Here is a 9,803-nt window from a genome sequence, read left to right as displayed (position 1 = left end):
CAATGCATCTGGAGGACGTCGACACGAATTTAGGCTTAGCACGAAGTTGGCCGAGGGATCGACTAGAATGTCCTACTACTTGTTGATAAACATCGGAAGTGCGTCATAAATGAAGTTTGTATACTCAAGATACGAGGGCACAAAATCTACAACGCATGTGCACATGTGACAACTGCATGTGCACGCCACATAGGCAAAGCAACCTAAAAATGAAAAACACGAAAAGAAAGAGGCAGCATAATTCAAGTTAACCATGAAGCTTAACTTCTTGGTCTTGTTTGTAAATAAAGAAACGACATATTCAGACCGACTAAAGAAGTGCGTCAATCCGAAGGAAGTGTCGCGTTAATACAGTGTAGCTCGAGAACCCCATGGCTGGCTTATAATCGTCAGCAAGTATTTTGATTATATTACTACAACCTTAAGAAATTCTTTCGAAAAGTTAAACCAGTAACCAAAAGACAGCATCTATACTTTCCTAACAGTTTACTTTAGATAAACTGGGTTGGTAGGTTGGATATTTTTAAAAAACTTGCAATTTGAACATACTTCAGGTATGCTCAGGTAGGAGAAAGGCCAACAGAGTAACGTACGATCGCGCTGCACGCAACTGATCGTCACAGCCGGTGTGCTTTGTGCATCTCCGCCACTGGAATAACCTGCGTAAAAAGGACGACAATGGAGTGTGTGGCCTATTTACACGATGCAGCACTGTTTAGTGCCGTTAACATCACCGGTAGAATCGGCGCTGCTCGGTTGGACGCAATGCCTGTATCGCTATTTAAGTCACCATGGTAGAGATCGACTGTGCGCGAGTTTGAGTGAACTTGAATAAACACTAGTGCATTCGAAAGCTCTAGCACTGCATGCACTATACCAAGCTGGTGCATGCACGTGCACTGACAAGAGTTCGCACAGCTACTAGAGTACTTGCCATTTCCGTACTATATAGGCCGCCCAGCTGAATAGCAACAGTTAATACCGGCAGCCGCCTCAAAATGCGGGCTTGAGTACAACGTAGGGCGACTAAATGGTGCGGCCGTTTAATGTGAAAATGTGCACTTTCATAAAGCCTTCCTTGCTGAGAAGACGCGGACTTCGCCCTATACATACACGTCCATTCACATGCAACAAACCTAGATTGCCGTGAAATGTGAGAAGCAGTCATGTTTCTTTGAATGACATAGCGTTCCACTCCTAAAGGCGAAGCTTAAGTGTCCTTCAACCTTTTTAGTTAAAGCATTATAGTTCAAGGTTCAATATACCTAAACGGACATTAACGAAATAGGCTATTATCATTATTACTAGGAAAACAATAGTCTAATAATAAAACGGTAGCTGCTAATAGCTGCTTGCTATTTGCCGCTGAAACACCAGTGCCAATACGTCAGCGTCAAGCCGTGAATTTCGACTTATGTTCCTGCATGGCGGTTTTGATCGACGCAATATAAGAATCCTAGAAACTACATACCATATAACTACATAAACTATATAATATGGAGTCCAGCCTTTGGCTCCTTTATAAATCCCTCGTGTCAATATCGACTAATGTGCAATTTACCGGCGATGAGCAGAGGCTGTCAAAATCACTGACGTCGCAGCAAGTTGTACGGAAACTTCCAAGACAGCGTTGCCGCCGGCGTTTCGTATTGTTGCGACTTTGTTCATAACGCTTTCTTTTAAGGTCAAAGTGGTTCTTGTTTCTGCAGAAAGGTAATACGCCAATACAGTTCAAATTAATTTGCTCTTTAGTATCCCTTTAACCCTGTAAATATACAAGGCTGCCTTTCACCAGCGTTTCCCATTGCACACCAGCGCGTCTCACCTACTTCGAGATTTACCACATATAACAATTGGTCAACCATAATTATTACCATCATCTCGTATGAATTACTTAATGACCTCATTCCAGGCAACATATTAGGTGCAGTTGAGCTTGTTAACAATAACAAATATATACATTTGATATAGCAATTTGCTTTTACCTTTAATGCGAACAAGTTATGGCAGAAGAAGAGTCATCTTTTTTCTAGCATATGATTAAGGAATCATCTCCCCAATTAAACAATCGTCGTCACTATCTATGTTTAAGTAGCAAGCGTTATCTTTATTTAATGGGTAGCTTTATTTTTAAAAAAGATAAAACACATTTGTTTCTTGCTCCCCAAAAATACATCTGCTCGATTGCCAAATTTGTTACGTACAAGCTGTTTGCACTTATGCATATTTTAAAACATTTTTTGTTCAGTTCCTTGATATTCCTGTGAACATTATTTTGTATATTGTATTATATATGTCTTACTTTAGCGGCAATATTTTGTATTCTTTGAATCATCAAAATTGTGTTATACAATTCCCTATTAGACTTATACTACTGTTTTCTTTTTCTTGCGATGCTTTATTCTACACTGCTGCTAAATGACGCTTCGTTTGTTTTTCGCAGTACCTGATAGTGCGTTGTGCTCTGGGACTTCCTCCGGTATATTCATTTATGTGATAAACTCAATACAGCGCGATTCCGATTCTGGCTAATAGCGTAAACTGCACCGTCACTAATTCCGAAGGCGGCGTTCCCGTCAGCAAAGCTTCTCTGATATTCTAAACCCACGCGTAATTACAACACCGTCAGCGCGTAAAAATAGTCTCGATGAAGCGAGAACACACACAACTCTTTGTGAAAGATGAGCGTCGAAATGTCACGATTCAAGCTAATTGTAGCAGGAAGCCCACTCACCGCTGGTGGCAGCGGGCACAGTACGATGACTTCGTTTCCATTGAGGTCGTGACCTTGAAGCACGCGACTGATTTCCACTGCGGATGGATAGTGTCCCTCGCCGTTGCCTTGAAATGTCATGCCTGGCAACGTCGAGGAAGGCCACCTGCACACAGTATTCAGCAAAATATAATGCTAAGCGCACCAAAGCGAAATCTAGCTTGTTGACACATCATTAAAGATAAAGTTGGAGGAGTACCACATAAGAGAATTCAGAAACGAAAGCAGTGATATACTACTTCGTAAAGAGAAGAAAACGTCACTTCGTCATTGTTCGGAATGTGTCATCGGAATTTACCACTCGTTAAATGATAACATTGTGCGTGCGGATGAAGATATATCCTCCTGAAATTCATTATACACTACGTGGACATAACAGCTGTTAAATATACTTCTTAATACTGACTAGTACTTTATGAACTTGAAAACACAGTTTTTGTCTATGTTGAACTGGTGGATTCTAGAAGCACCATCTTCATGCACATGGGCAGCACATGGGCAAAGTAAGAGTATTCTCGGGATGTTTCATACGGTAAAAAAATAAGATGTTCAGTGAATCAACACAGAGACGAAGGTGCAGTACTGAATTGAGGTTGCTCCGTTTACGCTGCAACCACTAAATTTTCAATTTTAAGGTGTTTCAAACGCACTCTATAGTTCCTTTTCGTCGTTTGTTGCGAAGCAACAGTCAATACCAAATTGGTGTGAATATTCCGCAAGATCGTTGCCAAGATGACTGAGCTATTGACACAGTTCATCGTAGAGCAGACATATCTGGAGCGAATGCGTTAGGTAGGGTTTGCGACCACGTCGGTGACCAGCGAAGCGTACTAGATCCATCTAACCAATTTTGATAAGAGGCATTGTCGCAAAATCTACATCCAGCATGGAATGTAAAGATACCAGCCTGTACGTAAAAAAAGAACCGACTAGATATCGCGAGAATAGACTATGTGAAAGACTTTTTACAGAGCCAAAACACGTGCTCACTGCCATCACCATTATCATTAAGAACGGCGTATTTCTAACCACAGCAGGACGAAGGCCTGCCAGATGAAGTGACCTTCAATTACCCTTTCCATGCTCAAGCTGGCACATCCTTATGTGCGCAAGCTGCTTAATTTCATAATGGCACTCATTCCCTAGTTTTAATACATTGCCGTTTATACGCCTTAGGCATTGCACCTATGTCCGACTTGCATTTTCTCTTATTGAATACTACACTGGCTACGCTCGTTTTGTAAAATCCACACCGAGGATTTTTCTCATAAGGTTGAGAGGACGCTTTAGCTCTGAGATTCCTATCTAAACATATAGGAAAGGCGAAATAATATTGCTCGCCAACCACACAAAGGGTTAAGTTTGTTTTCTTACATTTGAAAGAAAAAGGGTAAATCTAGTAACTATTAAAGCAAATTTTCGATTTCAGTTTAATTTTTTTAATAATTGTGATTAATTGCAGTTTAGAAAAATGAAACTATATAGAGCACAAATATTTAGCTGAGCAATGAAAAACGATATGGCAACTGTGCAAACTACAGTTAGCAATAATTTAAAGCGGAATAAGCTAACTATGCACTCTTGTGAGATATATTAGTAATTGGTGAATACAAATTTTGATTAACTCTTGTCAACCTTCTAACAAATCTACGTAAGCTATAAACTATTGCAGCAAATTTGCCTACTGTAGATGCTCTATCGAATGCAGATCACAGAACTGCGAGATCTGTAAATGGCGCAGACATACAAATACGTTTACTTCCTGCTTCTGTTGCTCTCAATATTACGCACTTCCGGCAATATATATATAAAAACTGAATCGCAAATAATGATTTCGCTTCCTGCAACAACTTAAATTTAACGCTTTCTCTCAAATACAACAGATTTAATTCAAATGGGTACAGCGGTTTATCTGAGCAATACGTTTGTCTCTTACGTGCATTTGGATAGGTCACATAGGAGTTGGGCCCGAACTAAAGAAAGCTCCTCACAAGTCTATGATTTTTGTTTCTGTGATCAATGTAGTAGATACTAACCATCAGTGTCCCCATAGATGCAGCCACAACCATCGCTGACGAGCAGACAGCGGCACATCTGCGGAGCACGCCACTCACGGCCACGACGGGTGGACAGAGGGCGCTGCAATCGACGTGCACGGCAACTCCGCAACACTGTGGGTCCTTGATGTACTCGGCCTGTGCACAGGATCCAGGCAAAGGAAATAATGTCACCCAGCCGCGTATAGCATGAAGCTATAAATAAATTCTCGGCCTATAAATAACTCGGCCCAAGCAATTTAGCGAAGTTTCGCACCAAGAACACCGCAGAGAAATGTAACGCTAGTTGCCTTGGTAAACCGATGGTATGGCTGTTCAGGCAGCATCGAATTACTGAGCTGTCCAAGAATTTCTGTAAGCGTCGTTGTTCTCACACCTATTTTGCAATTTCGTCGTACTGCGAAAACAAATTTGAAAGGCACGCTAGTGATTCATATGCATGAGAGAAACCAGAGGAAAGAACGACGTCTATCCAGTGTCACCAACCAGAGGTTCCATGACGACTTTTACTTGCTCATATCGAGAATACATGTGAGCAACCCCGCTGTGTGCATTATTACTTTCTCCATTCTGATATCAAAATTGATCACTTGTGTTGGAAATAAATCGCTCAAGTTTGTTTTGCAATAAGCAACATCTCGTCCCAGCTGGGTCTCCTGACGCCCATGGCTCGTCGTACTCAGCCACCTACGACCTAGCGACGTCGGACGGCAAGCACAAGATACGATTAAGGAGCGTCGGAACGAGAGGCATTCACCCGAAAAATTGCAAGGCAACTGCCCACTTGGCTTGCAAACAACCATGAAGCAATGTCTAGTGCATGTGTAGTGCATATACATGCTTTGCATACATCTAGTTCTATAAATATGCAAAGGGGTGAGCGAGAATGTCAGGGGATTTTCAAAGGAGTTCTGCGATCTATTTCCACGCGAAATGGTAAATACATTTCAAGAAATACAAGTATATTGATGTCTCTTCCTAATTCGTCGATTTCTATAACATCAACAAAGAAGGAGACGTCCATAAATGTTTTCAGATAGAGGATAAAGGTTCTCAGACAGAGAATTCACTTCTTTGTAGCTCACATTTCTATGAACACAAAGATTTCGATGCCTGTATCTATTTCGTCAATGTCTGTAGGTACAAAGGGAAACATGGTGCTGCCGTGGTTATTCGCGCGGTTATTCGCAGTGCAGTACATATGTCACCGTGGCACCAGGAATGCACGGACGATTTGTCACATTTTCTCTGGATTACACAGCAAGGCAGGATAGCACAGCGCGAGCGTAGATCTCTTCTACAGACAAATATTAGTGCTCTTGCTGCCTGAAAAAAAAAAAATACGACATGATGTTTACCAAGGCGGAAATGCCAGTAAAGCGGACGCGCGCGAGCGTGGGATTTTGCCCGCCACCAAGGGTACGTGTAATTTGGCATTTACACAGAGTCGGAGACCGACACCCAACGTAGGAATGGGCACCTAAGAGCGGCGCTCTAAAAAATCGAGATCGTTGCATACCGTCGTAACGCGGGCGACCTTATAACACAAACTCCGTTGAGGCAAAACGCGTTTAGCGCAGTTACAAAGCAGACGGAAGGGCCGTTTGGCCGCTAACCCATGTTGACTGCCTTGGTAATTTCGATCTAAGTTAAAAACCGACGTTTCGCTAGGGGTCAAGATGAAGGACAGCACATCAACGGAATGCAGCGTGGGTCCGACGCAGGTCATCAAAGAGAGTGCAAATTGTCCTATCGTGACTTACGGATGCCGTGATTACCAATTGGGAAGATAATCTGACTCCTCTGTCTGAAATACTCAGCAGAATGTGCGCCTCTGCCCCGAGATGATGCAAGTGCGACGGCACTCTTGCGGCCAACTAAGGGCCACGCAAAAGGAATCAAGGGTGGCTACCTGCGCTACGAATTATACGTGCAAAAACATGTAGTGGTTAGTTGACGCTGCGTGCGTCCGCTTCAGCGTTCTGAGAAATGCGAGCCGCGTCGATATGGCCTAGGAAAGACGCCTAATCGTCTGACGAGTTTTCAGGCGTGCCGTGCCTGCTCTTCACGCCATGCTCATTTCGTGACAAAGTAGCTTTAAATTGTTCGCGTTAGTGCAGCATTAGACAGTTTTAGTTACACGTACGTAGAGGCTTCACGTGTGCAAACGTGAAAAGCCTACGCACCTTACGTGCACGCCATCTGAAACGCTTTTAGCTACACGTACGCGACGCACGCCAAGAGCGACCCCGTAGTTACGTCTATCGGGAAATGTGGACACGGCGGTAGCCAATCAAATCCTGTCGCCGTGTTTCGATGCAAGCCGTCTGCGCGCGCGCGGCCCGCTATCGCTTGTTTGTGATCTCGCGGAACTCCCGCGCGAAGCTGTCTACGTACGCAAGAAACGCACGCAAAGAATTGAATCTCACGTACGTCCGTGAGACGCGCGTGCGCCCGCTACGTTGTACGCATGCGCACTGCTGACACGTAGAAGCTCTACGTACGCAAAGCCTCTACGTACGTGTAACTAAAACTGTCTATTGTCTTGGAATTCCAGTGTAACTTGAAATTGCGTATCATCGCACCGCCATGAACCATGAATGGGAATGTGCGTGTAGCTGCGAAAGACTGCGGTTGGCGTTAAACTTCGTTAAAAGAGGCACCGCCGTTAAGTTTAACCGCTGTAAGCGGCGCCTGTGTATAAAGGGCATTAAACACGCCAAGGACTTCACAGAACCACGTGGTTAACCCTTCTATGAGTTTAAATGTACGCTTACACTGACGCGCAGAACTGTCAGTGTGCGTGACAATCAATTTGGACTGAACGGCTATTGGAAGCACTCCATACTCCATATCTCCCTTCGCGAATCCTAAATATGCCTTTCCCGCACGTTCGACTATGGCAAAAACTAACATTTCACGTTATTTCACTTCGCCCTCCTGTTTTTAAAAATCGGCACTGAACTTGAGATGCTTGATCAGGGCTGCGCATACAACACACCTCGAAATCCATTATATTCTTATATCCAACTTAAACAAAGACCAATGGCGGTATAACTACCACCCGGGTTGCGAAGACGACGCCACGTTTACGAGGTCTCATGCGTTAACTCATGCGTCAACTATCAAACGACTCTGGTCAAGTGGCGAGTACATCTCTCCGTGACTATAAGCAGCAGTCATAGCGGCTGCATTTAAGACACGTAATTTCCTTCGCTCTTGTAAAACGATATACCGACCACCTTCAAGGTCACACAAGAGACGTATGCGAAGAGAAATCCTCACCGTGCGTTCGTTGAGGTGCCGGCCCGGGACGCTCCGAGCACCCGTCGAAGCGATCGAAGCTGTGTCTCTTGCCGATCCCCGTTCTCATTAGCGAAGTGTTCTGGGCGATCGGCAGTCAGATCTCCGTACCCTCCTCGGATTTCGCCCTAAACCTGGAACAGCCGACGCAGCCAGCGTGAGTGAGGGCCCCTAATCAAAAGGATGCGTCCATGCTCGTTCGATGGCCACGTCAGAAGAACTCTGGCGGGTCGGGCGCTCGAGGCGAGCGCGAGCTAGCGCGAGCCCCGCAGGCCCCTCGACGCGCATGCTCGCCTCGCGGGTCTCCAGAGACGCGCAATCAGCAGCGCAAAAGACGACGAAGTCAAATGGCCGCGCGAAGCTCGCACATCATCCCTTCTATCGGCTCTGCCGGAGCACGGCTTGTCGCAGCGTCTGGCATAAGCGTTGAACTCTCGCACAAGAGCAGCTGTGCGCATACGACACCGCGTGCCATTGTCCTGAGCGGAACGTATAGGTATCAAGCTAAATTTCAACGCTCCGCGCGTTCTGTGACGCCTTCAGCGCGTTGCTAAACATCTTATCGCTTTTATTGCCTCGCCTTTGGGCGAAACTGCCTTTTACAGAGAAGCTGTTTATGCTTACCCTGTTACTTCGTGGTCGGGCTTCGCTTAAAGGGGGCCACGTGACCTAGCGGGAAAGGAAGAGCTCAGCAGGGGGAAAGGGGTTGTAGTGACCCCTTTCCCCCTGTGAGAATCCTAACGCACAAGCGAATCATCTTATACGGTTGTCACACGGTGCATTTTCGGCGACCCAGCCAAATCGGCATCGAATTTATCGACGATTGATTCCACCATGCAGTGAAAGAAACAAATGCTGTGCTGGCAGCTTGCGGTCAACGAACAGCGCCCAGCGATTGAAACGCGATAGTAAGAGCGCGCGGCTGCCGGCACTCCTTGCGCCGGCAATAAGAGCCGGCAGCCACGTCAATCGTCAGACCAATCCGACCAATCATCAAAACGATTGCAACTATGGGGAAAACACGAGCTACAACTATGGGGAAAACACGAGTAGCGCGTATTCCTAAGAGGCTGCCATACAGCGAGCGTCAGCGGGAGTTGGCTCGTGAACGGGCTCATCGTCGTATAGGGCCGACCCCGAGCTGCGTGCCAGACAGACGTCCAGTTTAAACGGCAGTGCTCCTAAAGCAAGATCACCGCGCAAAGCACACAAAAGCGAAAATGCGGTGAAAGAATCGTGAAACAAAAAATTTACAACATAAACTGCTTGTGAAGTTTGCCTTGCATGGTGTAACATTCGGTGCAACTAACACAGCTTCCCTGTTTGACCATCTCCACGGACTGGGAAAGAAGGTCATTTTTCGTTTTTTCTTGGCTTTTATTCTCGCTGAAACGCTCATGCTACGGTGGGTTGGATGGCTCATCAGACACAGAAACGAGACCCTGGCCTCAGCGCGCTCAATACTCCCGCGCGCTGAAAAGCAGGGGGGGCGGGGGGGGGGGGGGGGGGGGGGTATTCTGTAAGAGTCCACCTAGTGGACCGTCCATGTCGTCCGCTGCTGATTGGATGCAGCTGTATGAGATAGGAAGAGACGAGCGGCCCTAGCCAATCAGCAACGGCCGAAATAGACAGTCCACTGGGTGGACTCTAACAGAATACCTCTCCGGCAT

General features: G+C 45.6%; 1 long non-coding RNA gene across 1 annotated transcript; it reads right to left on the bottom strand.

The window, feature by feature from the left end:
- Window positions 1-553: 553 nt before the first annotated feature.
- On the bottom strand, window positions 554-8,325 carry LOC129383300 (uncharacterized). Its single transcript, XR_008611171.2, has 4 exons — window positions 8,116-8,325; window positions 4,810-4,968; window positions 2,735-2,879; window positions 554-659 (listed from the first exon to the last, which is right to left on the bottom strand). It is a non-coding gene; the product is annotated as an uncharacterized lncRNA (long non-coding RNA).
- Window positions 8,326-9,803: the final 1,478 nt, after the last annotated feature.

Source organism: Dermacentor andersoni, chromosome 8, assembly GCF_023375885.2.
Source record: "Dermacentor andersoni chromosome 8, qqDerAnde1_hic_scaffold, whole genome shotgun sequence".
Lineage (NCBI taxonomy): Eukaryota > Metazoa > Arthropoda > Arachnida > Ixodida > Ixodidae > Dermacentor > Dermacentor andersoni.
Note: the sequence above shows the minus strand (reverse complement) of the source record. Positions and strands in the feature narration are given on the sequence as shown.